Consider the following 18795-nt stretch of genomic DNA (forward strand, 5'->3'; position numbering starts at 1 on the left):
TAGTACATGAAGCGTCGATAAGCTTTTTTGTTGGTGTTGTTTTTGCGTAGATTCTTTCAAAACGAAACGTTTAATAATTAGACCGGGTACCTTTTGCATTAAACGTTGGTATTGTGTGTACCCTTTGGTTGTAGCTATATACTTTACTATAGTGTCTGAATATTTTCGTTGTTGAAACGTGTTTCTTTATGCTTCCAAACACATCCTTTTTGCTTGAGATGTACAGATTAAAAAGGCATTAGGTCTGTTTCTGTGTGAAGTAAATATAAGCAATGAAAGCATGCAAAACCAAAGCGGATGAACATTTGTACTCACTCTAGACAGAAGTTTATTTCCCTTCAGGAAAACAGTGGATGTTTCTTTGACGAGAGAGTCGAATGGCATGTCCACGTAGAATCAGTATGGTCACAGAACTTCCATCCAGACCGTGTAGCCATGAACGGATGTATCCGCACATGCACCTATAGGCTAAACATCCAAACATATGAGGATTTGAGTTTAGTTGGAAGCGATCCGAATATTTTAAAGACGCCTCGTTCAGTGGCCGTTTCCCGAACGCTTGGCAACTGCGCATGCTTGCAAATCGGTTTGCACTAAATCAAAGCCAAGTTCGAACGGTTTCAATGTCATCAGCCTCACTGCCAGACCTGAGACCACATCTCCCTGGTGGTCTAGTGGCTAGGATTCGGCGCTCTCACCGCCGCGGCCCGGGTTCGATTCCCGGTCAGGGAACTTCGGCTATTACTACTTCAAACGGCCCACTGTACATCACTCTTCTACCACAAGCAACGGAGACATTATGCGCGCCCATTTATATAACCGAGTGTGCACGCTGGAACTTTACTGCTACATGTTTTTGCTTAGATTGACAAAAAATCCCAAATTCACATGCTAAAACATCATCCTCAAATGTCCTCTCTGCGCTCGTTTCAAGTAAGTACCTCTATAGAGGACACTTTACAGATCATGACTTTTTCTTCTTATTTGCCTTTAACTTACTGTACCCACGTGTTTTGAAATTGGATTTTAACAATACAGTTTCATGTAGATTTAGATAAACACTCAAAAGGTTGGTGAATCTTTTTCGGATCTGTGCCGCGCACAGTGTTCAAAGCATCAGTGTTTGAGGCGTCACGAAGGAAAGAGTCTAAAAAGCTTGACGGTAAAAACAAATACATGAAAATCAATAAAAAAGGAAAAATACTTAAGGTGGCTTGGTGTACTACAACAACGACTTAGGAACACCGAGCATCTTTCAGTGATGGCTGGCCCATTGGTTCTCTCTACTGCCGAAATGACCAGCCTGTGGGCTGAAAGGAAAGTTATGATTTTTACGTTAAGCTGTTCACAACAGCTTAAATGTTGTCGTGGCCGAGTGGTTAAGGCGATGGACTAGAAATCCATTGGGGTCTCCCCGCGCAGGTTCGAATCCTGCCGACAACGACGTACTTTTAGCCACTGACTGCGTAGCTACATTAGCTACCAAATACACCTTCATTCTGGCACATGATGCCTTTCACTTTCACAGTATTAATTCGGGACAGTAAACTATTCAGGAACCAACAAAAAAAATGGAATACAATCACCAGGGCTTTCCTGATCAACATCAAAATGAATACAAAATGCTGTCCATGGAACAGTGTTTAACAAAAACCGTACACAGAAAACTACCGCTTTCAATGCGCTTTAATCGGGGCTCAGTCATCACACAGTTTGAGAAGCGGCTGCATGTACCTACAGTCCTGACCAGTTTGCACCAGTCATGTTGATACAAATAAAATTGCATTATTATTCCCTTTTTTGTCTTTTTTTTTATTATTGCTGTCGTCGTCGTCGTTTTATGTTGTTATTATTATAATGAACAATAAACCGATAGCATTTGACTGTTACATGCGCATGCTGAGTGTCGCTTTTCGAAATGCTCAATCCAGCGCAGTCCGGCAGAAGCAAAAAGCTTAACGCAAAAACCTTTTGATCTCCTTTTGGAACACGGCTTCGTTATTCTCAGCAGTAGAGAGCGCCAATGACCAGTAATAATGGACAGGAGTCGGGTTTTCCGAGCTCGGCGTTTTAGTACATGAAGCGTCGATAAGCTTTTTTGTTGGTGTTGTTTTTGCGTAGATTCTTTCAAAACGAAACGTTTAATAATTAGACCGGGTACCTTTTGCATTAAACGTTGGTATTGTGTGTACCCTTTGGTTGTAGCTATATACTTTACTATAGTGTCTGAATATTTTCGTTGTTGAAACGTGTTTCTTTATGCTTCCAAACACATCCTTTTTGCTTGAGATGTACAGATTAAAAAGGCATTAGGTCTGTTTCTGTGTGAAGTAAATATAAGCAATGAAAGCATGCAAAACCAAAGCGGATGAACATTTGTACTCACTCTAGACAGAAGTTTATTTCCCTTCAGGAAAACAGTGGATGTTTCTTTGACGAGAGAGTCGAATGGCATGTCCACGTAGAATCAGTATGGTCACAGAACTTCCATCCAGACCGTGTAGCCATGAACGGATGTATCCGCACATGCACCTATAGGCTAAACATCCAAACATATGAGGATTTGAGTTTAGTTGGAAGCGATCCGAATATTTTAAAGACGCCTCGTTCAGTGGGCGTTTCCCGAACGCTTGGCAACTGCGCATGCTTGCAAATCGGTTTGCACTAAATCAAAGCCAAGTTCGAACGGTTTCAATCTCATCAGCCTCACTGCCAGACCTGAGACCACATCTCCCTGGTGGTCTAGTGGCTAGGATTCGGCGCTCTCACCGCCGCGGCCCGGGTTCGATTCCCGGTCAGGGAACTTCAGCTATTACTACTTCAAACGGCCCACTGTACATCACTCTTCTACTACAAGCAACGGAGACATTATGCGCGCCCATTTATATAACCGAGTGTGCACGCTGGAACTTTACTGCTACATGTTTTTGTTTAGATTGACAAAAAATCCCAAATTCACATGCTAAAACATCATCCTCAAATGTCCTCTCTGCGCTCGTTTCAAGTAAGTACCTCTATAGATATAGACACTTTACAGATCATGACTTTTTCTTCTTATTTGCCTTTAACTTACTGTACCCACGTGTTTTGAAATTGGATTTTAACAATACAGTTTCATGTAGATTTAGATAAACACTCAAAAGGTTGGTGAATCTTTTTCGGATCTGTTCCGCGCACAGTGTTCAAAGCATCAGTGTTTGAGGCGTCACGAAGGAAAGAGTCTAAAAAGCTTGACGGTAAAAACAAATACATGAAAATCAATAAAAAAGGAAAAATACTTAAGGTGGCTTGGTGTACTACAACAACGACTTAGGAACACCGAGCGTCTTTCAGTGATGGCTGGCCCATTGGTTCTCTCTACTGCCGAAATGACCAGCCTGTGGGCTGAAAGGAAAGTTATGATTTTTACGTTAAGCTGTTCACAACAGCTTAAATGTTGTCGTGGCCGAGTGGTTAAGGCGATGGACTAGAAATCCATTGGGGTCTCCCCGCGCAGGTTCGAATCCTGCCGACAACGACGTACTTTTAGCCACTGACTGCGTAGCTACATTAGCTACCAAATACACCTTCATTCTGGCACATGATGCCTTTCACTTTCACAGTATTAATTCGGGACAGTAAACTATTCAGGAACCAACAAAAAAAATGGAATACAATCACCAGGGCTTTCCTGATCAACATCAAAATGAATACAAAATGCTGTCCATGGAACAGTGTTTAACAAAAACCGTACACAGAAAACTACCGCTTTCAATGCGCTTTAATCGGGGCTCAGTCATCACACAGTTTGAGAAGCGGCTGCATGTACCTACAGTCCTGACCAGTTTGCACCAGTCATGTTGATACAAATAAAATTGCATTATTATTCCCTTTTTTGTCTTTTTTTTTATTATTGCTGTCGTCGTCGTCGTTTTATGTTGTTATTATTATAATGAACAATAAACCGATAGCATTTGACTGTTACATGCGCATGCTGAGTGTCGCTTTTCGAAATGCTCAATCCAGCGCAGTCCGGCAGAAGCAAAAAGCTTAACGCAAAAACCTTTTGATCTCCTTTTGGAACACGGCTTCGTTATTCTCAGCAGTAGAGAGCGCCAATGACCAGTAATAATGGACAGGAGTCGGGTTTTCCGAGCTCGGCGTTTTAGTACATGAAGCGTCGATAAGCTTTTTTGTTGGTGTTGTTTTTGCGTAGATTCTTTCAAAACGAAACGTTTAATAATTAGACCGGGTACCTTTTGCATTAAACGTTGGTATTGTGTGTACCCTTTGGTTGTAGCTATATACTTTACTATAGTGTCTGAATATTTTCGTTGTTGAAACGTGTTTCTTTATGCTTCCAAACACATCCTTTTTGCTTGAGATGTACAGATTAAAAAGGCATTAGGTCTGTTTCTGTGTGAAGTAAATATAAGCAATGAAAGCATGCAAAACCAAAGCGGATGAACATTTGTACTCACTCTAGACAGAAGTTTATTTCCCTTCAGGAAAACAGTGGATGTTTCTTTGACGAGAGAGTCGAATGGCATGTCCACGTAGAATCAGTATGGTCACAGAACTTCCATCCAGACCGTGTAGCCATGAACGGATGTGTCCGCACATGCACCTATAGGCTAAACATCCAAACATATGAGGATTTGAGTTTAGTTGGAAGCGATCCGAATATTTTAAAGACGCCTCGTTCAGTGGGCGTTTCCCGAACGCTTGGCAACTGCGCATGCTTGCAAATCGGTTTGCACTAAATCAAAGCCAAGTTCGAACGGTTTCAATCTCATCAGCCTCACTGCCAGACCTGAGACCACATCTCCCTGGTGGTCTAGTGGCTAGGATTCGGCGCTCTCACCGCCGCGGCCTGGGTTCGATTCCCGGTCAGGGAACTTCAGCTATTACTACTTCAAACGGCCCACTGTACATCACTCTTCTACTACAAGCAACGGAGACATTATGCGCGCCCATTTATATAACCGAGTGTGCACGCTGGAACTTTACTGCTACATGTTTTTGCTTAGATTGACAAAAAATCCCAAATTCACATGCTAAAACATCATCCTCAAATGTCCTCTCTGCGCTCGTTTCAAGTAAGTACCTCTATAGAGGACACTTTACAGATCATGACTTTTTCTTCTTATTTGCCTTTAACTTACTGTACCCACGTGTTTTGAAATTGGATTTTAACAATACAGTTTCATGTAGATTTAGATAAACACTCAAAAGGTTGGTGAATCTTTTTCGGATCTGTGCCGCGCACAGTGTTCAAAGCATCAGTGTTTGAGGCGTCACGAAGGAAAGAGTCTAAAAAGCTTGACGGTAAAAACAAATACATGAAAATCAATAAAAAAGGAAAAATACTTAAGGTGGCTTGGTGTACTACAACAACGACTTAGGAACACCGAGCGTCTTTCAGTGATGGCTGGCCCATTGGTTCTCTCTACTGCCGAAATGACCAGCCTGTGGGCTGAAAGGAAAGTTATGATTTTTACGTTAAGCTGTTCACAACAGCTTAAATGTTGTCGTGGCCGAGTGGTTAAGGCGATGGACTAGAAATCCATTGGGGTCTCCCCGCGCAGGTTCGAATCCTGCCGACAACGACGTACTTTTAGCCACTGACTGCGTAGCTACATTAGCTACCAAATACACCTTCATTCTGGCACATGATGCCTTTCACTTTCACAGTATTAATTCGGGACAGTAAACTATTCAGGAACCAACAAAAAAAATGGAATACAATCACCAGGGCTTTCCTGATCAACATCAAAATGAATACAAAATGCTGTCCATGGAACAGTGTTTAACAAAAACCGTACACAGAAAACTACCGCTTTCAATGCGCTTTAATCGGGGCTCAGTCATCACACAGTTTGAGAAGCGGCTGCATGTACCTACAGTCCTGACCAGTTTGCACCAGTCATGTTGATACAAATAAAATTGCATTATTATTCCCTTTTTTGTCTTTTTTTTTATTATTGCTGTCGTCGTCGTCGTTTTATGTTGTTATTATTATAATGAACAATAAACCGATAGCATTTGACTGTTACATGCGCATGCTGAGTGTCGCTTTTCGAAATGCTCAATCCAGCGCAGTCCGGCAGAAGCAAAAAGCTTAACGCAAAAACCTTTTGATCTCCTTTTGGAACACGGCTTCGTTATTCTCAGCAGTAGAGAGCGCCAATGACCAGTAATAATGGACAGGAGTCGGGTTTTCCGAGCTCTGCGTTTTAGTACATGAAGCGTCGATAAGCTTTTTTGTTGGTGTTGTTTTTGCGTAGATTCTTTCAAAACGAAACGTTTAATAATTAGACCGGGTACCTTTTGCATTAAACGTTGGTATTGTGTGTACCCTTTGGTTGTAGCTATATACTTTACTATAGTGTCTGAATATTTTCGTTGTTGAAACGTGTTTCTTTATGCTTCCAAACACATCCTTTTTGCTTGAGATGTACAGATTAAAAAGGCATTAGGTCTGTTTCTGTGTGAAGTAAATATAAGCAATGAAAGCATGCAAAACCAAAGCGGATGAACATTTGTACTCACTCTAGACAGAAGTTTATTTCCCTTCAGGAAAACAGTGGATGTTTCTTTGACGAGAGAGTCGAATGGCATGTCCACGTAGAATCAGTATGGTCACAGAACTTCCATCCAGACCGTGTAGCCATGAACGGATGTGTCCGCACATGCACCTATAGGCTAAACATCCAAACATATGAGGATTTGAGTTTAGTTGGAAGCGATCCGAATATTTTAAAGACGCCTCGTTCAGTGGGCGTTTCCCGAACGCTTGGCAACTGCGCATGCTTGCAAATCGGTTTGCACTAAATCAAAGCCAAGTTCGAACGGTTTCAATCTCATCAGCCTCACTGCCAGACCTGAGACCACATCTCCCTGGTGGTCTAGTGGCTAGGATTCGGCGCTCTCACCGCCGCGGCCTGGGTTCGATTCCCGGTCAGGGAACTTCAGCTATTACTACTTCAAACGGCCCACTGTACATCACTCTTCTACTACAAGCAACGGAGACATTATGCGCGCCCATTTATATAACCGAGTGTGCACGCTGGAACTTTACTGCTACATGTTTTTGCTTAGATTGACAAAAAATCCCAAATTCACATGCTAAAACATCATCCTCAAATGTCCTCTCTGCGCTCGTTTCAAGTAAGTACCTCTATAGAGGACACTTTACAGATCATGACTTTTTCTTCTTATTTGCCTTTAACTTACTGTACCCACGTGTTTTGAAATTGGATTTTAACAATACAGTTTCATGTAGATTTAGATAAACACTCAAAAGGTTGGTGAATCTTTTTCGGATCTGTGCCGCGCACAGTGTTCAAAGCATCAGCGTTTGAGGCGTCACGAAGGAAAGAGTCTAAAAAGCTTGACGGTAAAAACAAATACATGAAAATCAATAAAAAAGGAAAAATACTTAAGGTGGCTTGGTGTACTACAACAACAACTTAGGAACACCGAGCGTCTTTCAGTGATGGCTGGCCCATTGGTTCTCTCTACTGCCGAAATGACCAGCCTGTGGGCTGAAAGGAAAGTTATGATTTTTACGTTAAGCTGTTCACAACAGCTTAAATGTTGTCGTGGCCGAGTGGTTAAGGCGATGGACTAGAAATCCATTGGGGTCTCCCCGCGCAGATTCGAATCCTGCCGACAACGACGTACTTTTAGCCACTGACTGCGTAGCTACATTAGCTACCAAATACACCTTCATTCTGGCACATGATGCCTTTCACTTTCACAGTATTAATTCGGGACAGTAAACTATTCAGGAACCAACAAAAAAAATGGAATACAATCACCAGGGCTTTCCTGATCAACATCAAAATGAATACAAAATGCTGTCCATGGAACAGTGTTTAACAAAAACCGTACACAGAAAACTACCGCTTTCAATGCGCTTTAATCGGGGCTCAGTCATCACACAGTTTGAGAAGCGGCTGCATGTACCTACAGTCCTGACCAGTTTGCACCAGTCATGTTGATACAAATAAAATTGCATTATTATTCCCTTTTTTGTCTTTTTTTTTATTATTGCTGTCGTCGTCGTCGTTTTATGTTGTTATTATTATAATGAACAATAAATCGATAGCATTTGACTGTTACATGCGCATGCTGAGTGTCGCTTTTCGAAATGCTCAATCCAGCGCAGTCCGGCAGAAGCAAAAAGCTTAACGCAAAAACCTTTTGATCTCCTTTTGGAACACGGCTTCGTTATTCTCAGCAGTAGAGAGCGCCAATGACCAGTAATAATGGACAGGAGTCGGGTTTTCCGAGCTCGGCGTTTTAGTACATGAAGCGTCGATAAGCTTTTTTGTTGGTGTTGTTTTTGCGTAGATTCTTTCAAAACGAAACGTTTAATAATTAGACCGGGTACCTTTTGCATTAAACGTTGGTATTGTGTGTACCCTTTGGTTGTAGCTATATACTTTACTATAGTGTCTGAATATTTTCGTTGTTGAAACGTGTTTCTTTATGCTTCCAAACACATCCTTTTTGCTTGAGATGTACAGATTAAAAAGGCATTAGGTCTGTTTCTGTGTGAAGTAAATATAAGCAATGAAAGCATGCAAAACCAAAGCGGATGAACATTTGTACTCACTCTAGACAGAAGTTTATTTCCCTTCAGGAAAACAGTGGATGTTTCTTTGACGAGAGAGTCGAATGGCATGTCCACGTAGAATCAGTATGGTCACAGAACTTCCATCCAGACCGTGTAGCCATGAACGGATGTGTCCGCACATGCACCTATAGGCTAAACATCCAAACATATGAGGATTTGAGTTTAGTTGGAAGCGATCCGAATATTTTAAAGACGCCTCGTTCAGTGGGCGTTTCCCGAACGCTTGGCAACTGCGCATGCTTGCAAATCGGTTTGCACTAAATCAAAGCCAAGTTCGAACGGTTTCAATCTCATCAGCCTCACTGCCAGACCTGAGACCACATCTCCCTGGTGGTCTAGTGGCTAGGATTCGGCGCTCTCACCGCCGCGGCCCGGGTTCGATTCCCGGTCAGGGAACTTCAGCTATTACTACTTCAAACGGCCCACTGTACATCACTCTTCTACTACAAGCAACGGAGACATTATGCGCGCCCATTTATATAACCGAGTGTGCACGCTGGAACTTTACTGCTACATGTTTTTGCTTAGATTGACAAAAAATCCCAAATTCACATGCTAAAACATCATCCTCAAATGTCCTCTCTGCGCTCGTTTCAAGTAAGTACCTCTATAGAGGACACTTTACAGATCATGACTTTTTCTTCTTATTTGCCTTTAACTTACTGTACCCACGTGTTTTGAAATTGGATTTTAACAATACAGTTTCATGTAGATTTAGATAAACACTCAAAAGGTTGGTGAATCTTTTTCGGATCTGTGCCGCGCACAGTGTTCAAAGCATCAGTGTTTGAGGCGTCACGAAGGAAAGAGTCTAAAAAGCTTGACGGTAAAAACAAATACATGAAAATCAATAAAAAAGGAAAAATACTTAAGGTGGCTTGGTGTACTACAACAACGACTTAGGAACACCGAGCGTCTTTCAGTGATGGCTGGCCCATTGGTTCTCTCTACTGCCGAAATGACCAGCCTGTGGGCTGAAAGGAAAGTTATGATTTTTACGTTAAGCTGTTCACAACAGCTTAAATGTTGTCGTGGCCGAGTGGTTAAGGCGATGGACTAGAAATCCATTGGGGTCTCCCCGCGCAGGTTCGAATCCTGCCGACAACGACGTACTTTTAGCCACTGACTGCGTAGCTACATTAGCTACCAAATACACCTTCATTCTGGCACATGATGCCTTTCACTTTCACAGTATTAATTCGGGACAGTAAACTATTCAGGAACCAACAAAAAAAATGGAATACAATCACCAGGGCTTTCCTGATCAACATCAAAATGAATACAAAATGCTGTCCATGGAACAGTGTTTAACAAAAACCGTACACAGAAAACTACCGCTTTCAATGCGCTTTAATCGGGGCTCAGTCATCACACAGTTTGAGAAGCGGCTGCATGTACCTACAGTCCTGACCAGTTTGCACCAGTCATGTTGATACAAATAAAATTGCATTATTATTCCCTTTTTTGTCTTTTTTTTTATTATTGCTGTCGTCGTCGTCGTTTTATGTTGTTATTATTATAATGAACAATAAACCGATAGCATTTGACTGTTACATGCGCATGCTGAGTGTCGCTTTTCGAAATGCTCAATCCAGCGCAGTCCGGCAGAAGCAAAAAGCTTAACGCAAAAACCTTTTGATCTCCTTTTGGAACACGGCTTCGTTATTCTCAGCAGTAGAGAGCGCCAATGACCAGTAATAATGGACAGGAGTCGGGTTTTCCGAGCTCTGCGTTTTAGTACATGAAGCGTCGATAAGCTTTTTTGTTGGTGTTGTTTTTGCGTAGATTCTTTCAAAACGAAACGTTTAATAATTAGACCGGGTACCTTTTGCATTAAACGTTGGTATTGTGTGTACCCTTTGGTTGTAGCTATATACTTTACTATAGTGTCTGAATATTTTCGTTGTTGAAACGTGTTTCTTTATGCTTCCAAACACATCCTTTTTGCTTGAGATGTACAGATTAAAAAGGCATTAGGTCTGTTTCTGTGTGAAGTAAATATAAGCAATGAAAGCATGCAAAACCAAAGCGGATGAACATTTGTACTCACTCTAGACAGAAGTTTATTTCCCTTCAGGAAAACAGTGGATGTTTCTTTGACGAGAGAGTCGAATGGCATGTCCACGTAGAATCAGTATGGTCACAGAACTTCCATCCAGACCGTGTAGCCATGAACGGATGTGTCCGCACATGCACCTATAGGCTAAACATCCAAACATATGAGGATTTGAGTTTAGTTGGAAGCGATCCGAATATTTTAAAGACGCCTCGTTCAGTGGGCGTTTCCCGAACGCTTGGCAACTGCGCATGCTTGCAAATCGGTTTGCACTAAATCAAAGCCAAGTTCGAACGGTTTCAATCTCATCAGCCTCACTGCCAGACCTGAGACCACATCTCCCTGGTGGTCTAGTGGCTAGGATTCGGCGCTCTCACCGCCGCGGCCCGGGTTCGATTCCCGGTCAGGGAACTTCAGCTATTACTACTTCAAACGGCCCACTGTACATCACTCTTCTACTACAAGCAACGGAGACATTATGCGCGCCCATTTATATAACCGAGTGTGCACGCTGGAACTTTACTGCTACATGTTTTTGCTTAGATTGACAAAAAATCCCAAATTCACATGCTAAAACATCATCCTCAAATGTCCTCTCTGCGCTCGTTTCAAGTAAGTACCTCTATAGAGGACACTTTACAGATCATGACTTTTTCTTCTTATTTGCCTTTAACTTACTGTACCCACGTGTTTTGAAATTGGATTTTAACAATACAGTTTCATGTAGATTTAGATAAACACTCAAAAGGTTGGTGAATCTTTTTCGGATCTGTGCCGCGCACAGTGTTCAAAGCATCAGCGTTTGAGGCGTCACGAAGGAAAGAGTCTAAAAAGCTTGACGGTAAAAACAAATACATGAAAATCAATAAAAAAGGAAAAATACTTAAGGTGGCTTGGTGTACTACAACAACGACTTAGGAACACCGAGCGTCTTTCAGTGATGGCTGGCCCATTGGTTCTCTCTACTGCCGAAATGACCAGCCTGTGGGCTGAAAGGAAAGTTATGATTTTTACGTTAAGCTGTTCACAACAGCTTAAATGTTGTCGTGGCCGAGTGGTTAAGGCGATGGACTAGAAATCCATTGGGGTCTCCCCGCGCAGATTCGAATCCTGCCGACAACGACGTACTTTTAGCCACTGACTGCGTAGCTACATTAGCTACCAAATACACCTTCATTCTGGCACATGATGCCTTTCACTTTCACAGTATTAATTCGGGACAGTAAACTATTCAGGAACCAACAAAAAAAATGGAATACAATCACCAGGGCTTTCCTGATCAACATCAAAATGAATACAAAATGCTGTCCATGGAACAGTGTTTAACAAAAACCGTACACAGAAAACTACCGCTTTCAATGCGCTTTAATCGGGGCTCAGTCATCACACAGTTTGAGAAGCGGCTGCATGTACCTACAGTCCTGACCAGTTTGCACCAGTCATGTTGATACAAATAAAATTGCATTATTATTCCCTTTTTTGTCTTTTTTTTTATTATTGCTGTCGTCGTCGTCGTTTTATGTTGTTATTATTATAATGAACAATAAACCGATAGCATTTGACTGTTACATGCGCATGCTGAGTGTCGCTTTTCGAAATGCTCAATCCAGCGCAGTCCGGCAGAAGCAAAAAGCTTAACGCAAAAACCTTTTGATCTCCTTTTGGAACACGGCTTCGTTATTCTCAGCAGTAGAGAGCGCCAATGACCAGTAATAATGGACAGGAGTCGGGTTTTCCGAGCTCGGCGTTTTAGTACATGAAGCGTCGATAAGCTTTTTTGTTGGTGTTGTTTTTGCGTAGATTCTTTCAAAACGAAACGTTTAATAATTAGACCGGGTACCTTTTGCATTAAACGTTGGTATTGTGTGTACCCTTTGGTTGTAGCCAGAGCCGTAGATAGAGAGAGTTGCGACACTCCTTGATCTCGCCGCTACGCGGTCACGTGGTTCATGTAACCCTCAATAGTTCCAAACAAACCCGGCGCTGTCATGTTCTCAAATGGGACAGGCAGCAGTAAATGAAATATTAAACGGCAAATAATAAACATTTGTACAATTTCTGGGTATTTTCAACTGCGTTTACATTTACTGCATCTGCTTTAATGTCAATTTGGTATATAAAGTGGAAGATTGATGTTTATAATGACTTGTTAATAGGTCGTTCTTGTTAACACACAGTACATTATATTAGCATACATTACATAATGCGATATCCTTAAGTAGTAGAGACAATATACAGTATAGACATTAAAGTTTTTTATGTTTTGATTTTTGCATAAACTAATCTCCCTTCACTTTCCTGAGGATTCATAATAATAATCATTTTTGCTAAACACTAAGTCATGTGCTGGATTCATAAGGTTTACCTGCACTGAATGAACAGATTGATAAACACATTACCGTACCAAAAACATTATAGTGCAGGTACATGAAAAAGCATTCATTCATCTCTTATTTCATGAGTGATTAATAATTGATTCCTACATGTAATACATTAATGAATTCATTATGAATATGCACTAGTTCATTTTGTCTAATGTAAGTGGTGGACAAGGTAGACAAACCATGTAGTTGAGTTAAAGTAGAGATATCCAAGGTAACATATTACTCCAGTAAAAGTAGTAGTAAAAGTAAAAATACTCTTTACCTCCACTAAAGTACTAAACTAAATTTACCTTCAAATGTACTTAAGTATGAAAGTAAAAGTATAATGATTTATTGTGGTTCTAATGTTTTATGATCATTTCTGTAACAAGAATCTTGATTAATCAACTCATTTTAGGTGAAAAGACTCGTGTGTCATTAATTAAGCTTAACTGACTAAGCTAAATTGGGTTATACCTATTAATTAAGATAAACATGTAACATTTAGTGCTGAGCAAATGCTAAACAATAACAGTATTAAGTATATTAATGACATTAAATTCATAATTTTTTTAAAACAAAGCAACATACAGCTAAAAATGTTTGATAAGTAGTGGAAATGAATGGGGCTCTATGGGTTGTTTGGAACTATACAGAGCTCCACAACCCGGAAGCTGGGCAGAAAAAATGTCCCGCCCCCTTTCCAACGGTTCCCTATGGGAGTGTCGCCACTCTGTTCTCTCTACCGCTCTGGTTGTAGCTATATACTTTACTATAGTGTCTGAATATTTTCGTTGTTGAAACGTGTTTCTTTATGCTTCCAAACACATCCTTTTTGCTTGAGATGTACAGATTAAAAAGGCATTAGGTCTGTTTCTGTGTGAAGTAAATATAAGCAATGAAAGCATGCAAAACCAAAGCGGATGAACATTTGTACTCACTCTAGACAGAAGTTTATTTCCCTTCAGGAAAACAGTGGATGTTTCTTTGACGAGAGAGTCGAATGGCATGTCCACGTAGAATCAGTATGGTCACAGAACTTCCATCCAGACCGTGTAGCCATGAACGGATGTATCCGCACATGCACCTATAGGCTAAACATCCAAACATATGAGGATTTGAGTTTAGTTGGAAGCGATCCGAATATTTTAAAGACGCCTCGTTCAGTGGGCGTTTCCCGAACGCTTGGCAACTGCGCATGCTTGCAAATCGGTTTGCACTAAATCAAAGCCAAGTTCGAACGGTTTCAATCTCATCAGCCTCACTGCCAGACCTGAGACCACATCTCGCTGGTGGTCTAGTGGCTAGGATTCGGCGCTCTCACCGCCGCGGCCCGGGTTCGATTCCCGGTCAGGGAACTTCAGCTATTACTACTTCAAACGGCCCACTGTACATCACTCTTCTACTACAAGCAACGGAGACATTATGCGCGCCCATTTATATAACCGAGTGTGCACGCTGGAACTTTACTGCTACATGTTTTTGCTTAGATTGACAAAAAATCCCAAATTCACATGCTAAAACATCATCCTCAAATGTCCTCTCTGCGCTCGTTTCAAGTAAGTACCTCTATAGAGGACACTTTACAGATCATGACTTTTTCTTCTTATTTGCCTTTAACTTACTGTACCCACGTGTTTTGAAATTGGATTTTAACAATACAGTTTCATGTAGATTTAGATAAACACTCAAAAGGTTGGTGAATCTTTTTCGGATCTGTGCCGCGCACAGTGTTCAAAGCATCAGCGTTTGAGGCGTCACGAAGGAAAGAGTCTAAAAAGCTTGACGGTAAAAACAAATACATGAAAATCAATAAAAAAGGAAAAATACTTAAGGTGGCTTGGTGTACTACAACAACGACTTAGGAACACCGAGCGTCTTTCAGTGATGGCTGGCCCATTGGTTCTCTCTACTGCCGAAATGACCAGCCTGTGGGCTGAAAGGAAAGTTATGATTTTTACGTTAAGCTGTTCACAACAGCTTAAATGTTGTCGTGGCCGAGTGGTTAAGGCGATGGACTAGAAATCCATTGGGGTCTCCCCGCGCAGGTTCGAATCCTGCCGACAACGACGTACTTTTAGCCACTGACTGCGTAGCTACATTAGCTACCAAATACACCTTCATTCTGGCACATGATGCCTTTCACTTTCACAGTATTAATTCGGGACAGTAAACTATTCAGGAACCAACAAAAAAAATGGAATACAATCACCAGGGCTTTCCTGATCAACATCAAAATGAATACAAAATGCTGTCCATGGAACAGTGTTTAACAAAAACCGTACACAGAAAACTACCGCTTTCAATGCGCTTTAATCGGGGCTCAGTCATCACACAGTTTGAGAAGCGGCTGCATGTACCTACAGTCCTGACCAGTTTGCACCAGTCATGTTGATACAAATAAAATTGCATTATTATTCCCTTTTTTGTCTTTTTTTTTATTATTGCTGTCGTCGTCGTCGTTTTATGTTGTTATTATTATAATGAACAATAAACCGATAGCATTTGACTGTTACATGCGCATGCTGAGTGTCGCTTTTCGAAATGCTCAATCCAGCGCAGTCCGGCAGAAGCAAAAAGCTTAACGCAAAAACCTTTTGATCTCCTTTTGGAACACGGCTTCGTTATTCTCAGCAGTAGAGAGCGCCAATGACCAGTAATAATGGACAGGAGTCGGGTTTTCCGAGCTCTGCGTTTTAGTACATGAAGCGTCGATAAGCTTTTTTGTTGGTGTTGTTTTTGCGTAGATTCTTTCAAAACGAAACGTTTAATAATTAGACCGGGTACCTTTTGCATTAAACGTTGGTATTGTGTGTACCCTTTGGTTGTAGCTATATACTTTACTATAGTGTCTGAATATTTTCGTTGTTGAAACGTGTTTCTTTATGCTTCCAAACACATCCTTTTTGCTTGAGATGTACAGATTAAAAAGGCATTAGGTCTGTTTCTGTGTGAAGTAAATATAAGCAATGAAAGCATGCAAAACCAAAGCGGATGAACATTTGTACTCACTCTAGACAGAAGTTTATTTCCCTTCAGGAAAACAGTGGATGTTTCTTTGACGAGAGAGTCGAATGGCATGTCCACGTAGAATCAGTATGGTCACAGAACTTCCATCCAGACCGTGTAGCCATGAACGGATGTGTCCGCACATGCACCTATAGGCTAAACATCCAAACATATGAGGATTTGAGTTTAGTTGGAAGCGATCCGAATATTTTAAAGACGCCTCGTTCAGTGGGCGTTTCCCGAACGCTTGGCAACTGCGCATGCTTGCAAATCGGTTTGCACTAAATCAAAGCCAAGTTCGAACGGTTTCAATCTCATCAGCCTCACTGCCAGACCTGAGACCACATCTCCCTGGTGGTCTAGTGGCTAGGATTCGGCGCTCTCACCGCCGCGGCCCGGGTTCGATTCCCGGTCAGGGAACTTCAGCTATTACTACTTCAAACGGCCCACTGTACATCACTCTTCTACTACAAGCAACGGAGACATTATGCGCGCCCATTTATATAACCGAGTGTGCACGCTGGAACTTTACTGCTACATGTTTTTGCTTAGATTGACAAAAAATCCCAAATTCACATGCTAAAACATCATCCTCAAATGTCCTCTCTGCGCTCGTTTCAAGTAAGTACCTCTATAGAGGACACTTTACAGATCATGACTTTTTCTTCTTATTTGCCTTTAACTTACTGTACCCACGTGTTTTGAAATTGGATTTTAACAATACAGTTTCATGTAGATTTAGATAAACACTCAAAAGGTTGGTGAATCTTTTTCGGATCTGTGCCGCGCACAGTGTTCAAAGCATCAGCGTTTGAGGCGTCACGAAGGAAAGAGTCTAAAAAGCTTGACGGTAAAAACAAATACATGAAAATCAATAAAAAAGGAAAAATACTTAAGGTGGCTTGGTGTACTACAACAACGACTTAGGAACACCGAGCGTCTTTCAGTGATGGCTGGCCCATTGGTTCTCTCTACTGCCGAAATGACCAGCCTGTGGGCTGAAAGGAAAGTTATGATTTTTACGTTAAGCTGTTCACAACAGCTTAAATGTTGTCGTGGCCGAGTGGTTAAGGCGATGGACTAGAAATCCATTGGGGTCTCCCCGCGCAGATTCGAATCCTGCCGACAACGACGTACTTTTAGCCACTGACTGCGTAGCTACATTAGCTACCAAATACACCTTCATTCTGGCACATGATGCCTTTCACTTTCACAGTATTAATTCGGGACAGTAAACTATTCAGGAACCAACAAAAAAAATGGAATACAATCACCAGGGCTTTCCTGATCAACATCAAAATGAATACAAAATGCTGTCCATGGAACAGTGTTTAACAAAAACCGTACACAGAAAACTACCGCTTTCAATGCGCTTTAATCGGGGCTCAGTCATCACACAGTTTGAGAAGCGGCTGCATGTACCTACAGTCCTGACCAGTTTGCACCAGTCATGTTGATACAAATAAAATTGCATTATTATTCCCTTTTTTGTCTTTTTTTTTATTATTGCTGTCGTCGTCGTCGTTTTATGTTGTTATTATTATAATGAACAATAAACCGATAGCATTTGACTGTTACATGCGCATGCTGAGTGTCGCTTTTCGAAATGCTCAATCCAGCGCAGTCCGGCAGAAGCAAAAAGCTTAACGCAAAAACCTTTTGATCTCCTTTTGGAACACGGCTTCGTTATTCTCAGCAGTAGAGAGCGCCAATGACCAGTAATAATGGACAGGAGTCGGGTTTTCCGAGCTCGGCGTTTTAGTACATGAAGCGTCGATAAGCTTTTTTGTTGGTGTTGTTTTTGCGTAGATTCTTTCAAAACGAAACGTTTAATAATTAGACCGGGTACCTTTTGCATTAAACGTTGGTATTGTGTGTACCCTTTGGTTGTAGCCAGAGCCGTAGATAGAGAGAGTTGCGACACTCCTTGATCTCGCCGCTACGCGGTCACGTGGTTCATGTAACCCTCAATAGTTCCAAACAAACCCGGCGCTGTCATGTTCTCAAATGGGACAGGCAGCAGTAAATGAAATATTAAACGGCAAATAATAAACATTTGTACAATTTCTGGGTATTTTCAACTGCGTTTACATTTACTGCATCTGCTTTAATGTCAATTTGGTATATAAAGTGGAAGATTGATGTTTATAATGACTTGTTAATAGGTCGTTCTTGTTAACACACAGTACATTATATTAGCATACATTACATAATGCGATATCCTTAAGTAGTAGAGACAATATACAGTATAGACATTAAAGTTTTTTATGTTTTGATTTTTGCATAAACTAATCTCCCTTCACTTTCCTGAGGATTCATAATAATAATCATTTTTGCTAAACACTAAGTCATGTGCTGGATTCATAAGGTTTACCTGCACTGAATGAACAGATTGATAAACACATTACCGTACCAAAAACATTATAGTGCAGGTACATGAAAAAGCATTCATTCATCTCTTATTTCATGAGTGATTAATAATTGATTCCTACATGTAATACATTAATGAATTCATTATGAATATGCACTAGTTCATTTTGTCTAATGTAAGTGGTGGACAAGGTAGACAAACCATGTAGTTGAGTTAAAGTAGAGATATCCAAGGTAACATATTACTCCAGTAAAAGTAGTAGTAAAAGTAAAAATACTCTTTACCTCCACTAAAGTACTAAACTAAATTTACCTTCAAATGTACTTAAGTATGAAAGTAAAAGTATAATGATTTATTGTGGTTCTAATGTTTT

At 41.0% G+C, this 18795-nt stretch overlaps 16 non-coding genes across 16 annotated transcripts; all 16 read left to right on the forward strand.

The window, feature by feature from the left end:
- Nucleotides 1-660: 660 nt before the first annotated feature.
- trnae-cuc (transfer RNA glutamic acid (anticodon CUC)) lies at nt 661-732 on the forward strand. Its single transcript has one exon. It is a non-coding gene; the product is annotated as a tRNA-Glu (tRNA).
- Nucleotides 733-1361: 629 nt separating this feature from the next.
- trnas-aga (transfer RNA serine (anticodon AGA)) lies at nt 1362-1443 on the forward strand. The gene has a single exon. It is a non-coding gene; the product is annotated as a tRNA-Ser (tRNA).
- A 1288-nt stretch (nt 1444-2731) lies between these two features.
- On the forward strand, nt 2732-2803 carry trnae-cuc (transfer RNA glutamic acid (anticodon CUC)). Its single transcript has one exon. It is a non-coding gene; the product is annotated as a tRNA-Glu (tRNA).
- Nucleotides 2804-3435: 632 nt separating this feature from the next.
- trnas-aga (transfer RNA serine (anticodon AGA)) lies at nt 3436-3517 on the forward strand. The gene has a single exon. It is a non-coding gene; the product is annotated as a tRNA-Ser (tRNA).
- Nucleotides 3518-4805: 1288 nt separating this feature from the next.
- trnae-cuc (transfer RNA glutamic acid (anticodon CUC)) lies at nt 4806-4877 on the forward strand. The gene has a single exon. It is a non-coding gene; the product is annotated as a tRNA-Glu (tRNA).
- Nucleotides 4878-5506: 629 nt separating this feature from the next.
- On the forward strand, nt 5507-5588 carry trnas-aga (transfer RNA serine (anticodon AGA)). The gene has a single exon. It is a non-coding gene; the product is annotated as a tRNA-Ser (tRNA).
- A 1288-nt stretch (nt 5589-6876) lies between these two features.
- trnae-cuc (transfer RNA glutamic acid (anticodon CUC)) lies at nt 6877-6948 on the forward strand. Its single transcript has one exon. It is a non-coding gene; the product is annotated as a tRNA-Glu (tRNA).
- A 629-nt stretch (nt 6949-7577) lies between these two features.
- trnas-aga (transfer RNA serine (anticodon AGA)) lies at nt 7578-7659 on the forward strand. The gene has a single exon. It is a non-coding gene; the product is annotated as a tRNA-Ser (tRNA).
- Nucleotides 7660-8947: 1288 nt separating this feature from the next.
- Nucleotides 8948-9019, forward strand: trnae-cuc (transfer RNA glutamic acid (anticodon CUC)). Its single transcript has one exon. It is a non-coding gene; the product is annotated as a tRNA-Glu (tRNA).
- Nucleotides 9020-9648: 629 nt separating this feature from the next.
- trnas-aga (transfer RNA serine (anticodon AGA)) lies at nt 9649-9730 on the forward strand. Its single transcript has one exon. It is a non-coding gene; the product is annotated as a tRNA-Ser (tRNA).
- A 1288-nt stretch (nt 9731-11018) lies between these two features.
- trnae-cuc (transfer RNA glutamic acid (anticodon CUC)) lies at nt 11019-11090 on the forward strand. The gene has a single exon. It is a non-coding gene; the product is annotated as a tRNA-Glu (tRNA).
- Nucleotides 11091-11719: 629 nt separating this feature from the next.
- On the forward strand, nt 11720-11801 carry trnas-aga (transfer RNA serine (anticodon AGA)). Its single transcript has one exon. It is a non-coding gene; the product is annotated as a tRNA-Ser (tRNA).
- A 2527-nt stretch (nt 11802-14328) lies between these two features.
- Nucleotides 14329-14400, forward strand: trnae-cuc (transfer RNA glutamic acid (anticodon CUC)). Its single transcript has one exon. It is a non-coding gene; the product is annotated as a tRNA-Glu (tRNA).
- A 629-nt stretch (nt 14401-15029) lies between these two features.
- On the forward strand, nt 15030-15111 carry trnas-aga (transfer RNA serine (anticodon AGA)). Its single transcript has one exon. It is a non-coding gene; the product is annotated as a tRNA-Ser (tRNA).
- A 1288-nt stretch (nt 15112-16399) lies between these two features.
- On the forward strand, nt 16400-16471 carry trnae-cuc (transfer RNA glutamic acid (anticodon CUC)). The gene has a single exon. It is a non-coding gene; the product is annotated as a tRNA-Glu (tRNA).
- Nucleotides 16472-17100: 629 nt separating this feature from the next.
- trnas-aga (transfer RNA serine (anticodon AGA)) lies at nt 17101-17182 on the forward strand. The gene has a single exon. It is a non-coding gene; the product is annotated as a tRNA-Ser (tRNA).
- Nucleotides 17183-18795: the final 1613 nt, after the last annotated feature.

Source organism: Trichomycterus rosablanca, chromosome 3, assembly GCF_030014385.1.
Source record: "Trichomycterus rosablanca isolate fTriRos1 chromosome 3, fTriRos1.hap1, whole genome shotgun sequence".
Taxonomy (NCBI): Eukaryota; Metazoa; Chordata; class Actinopteri; order Siluriformes; family Trichomycteridae; genus Trichomycterus; species Trichomycterus rosablanca.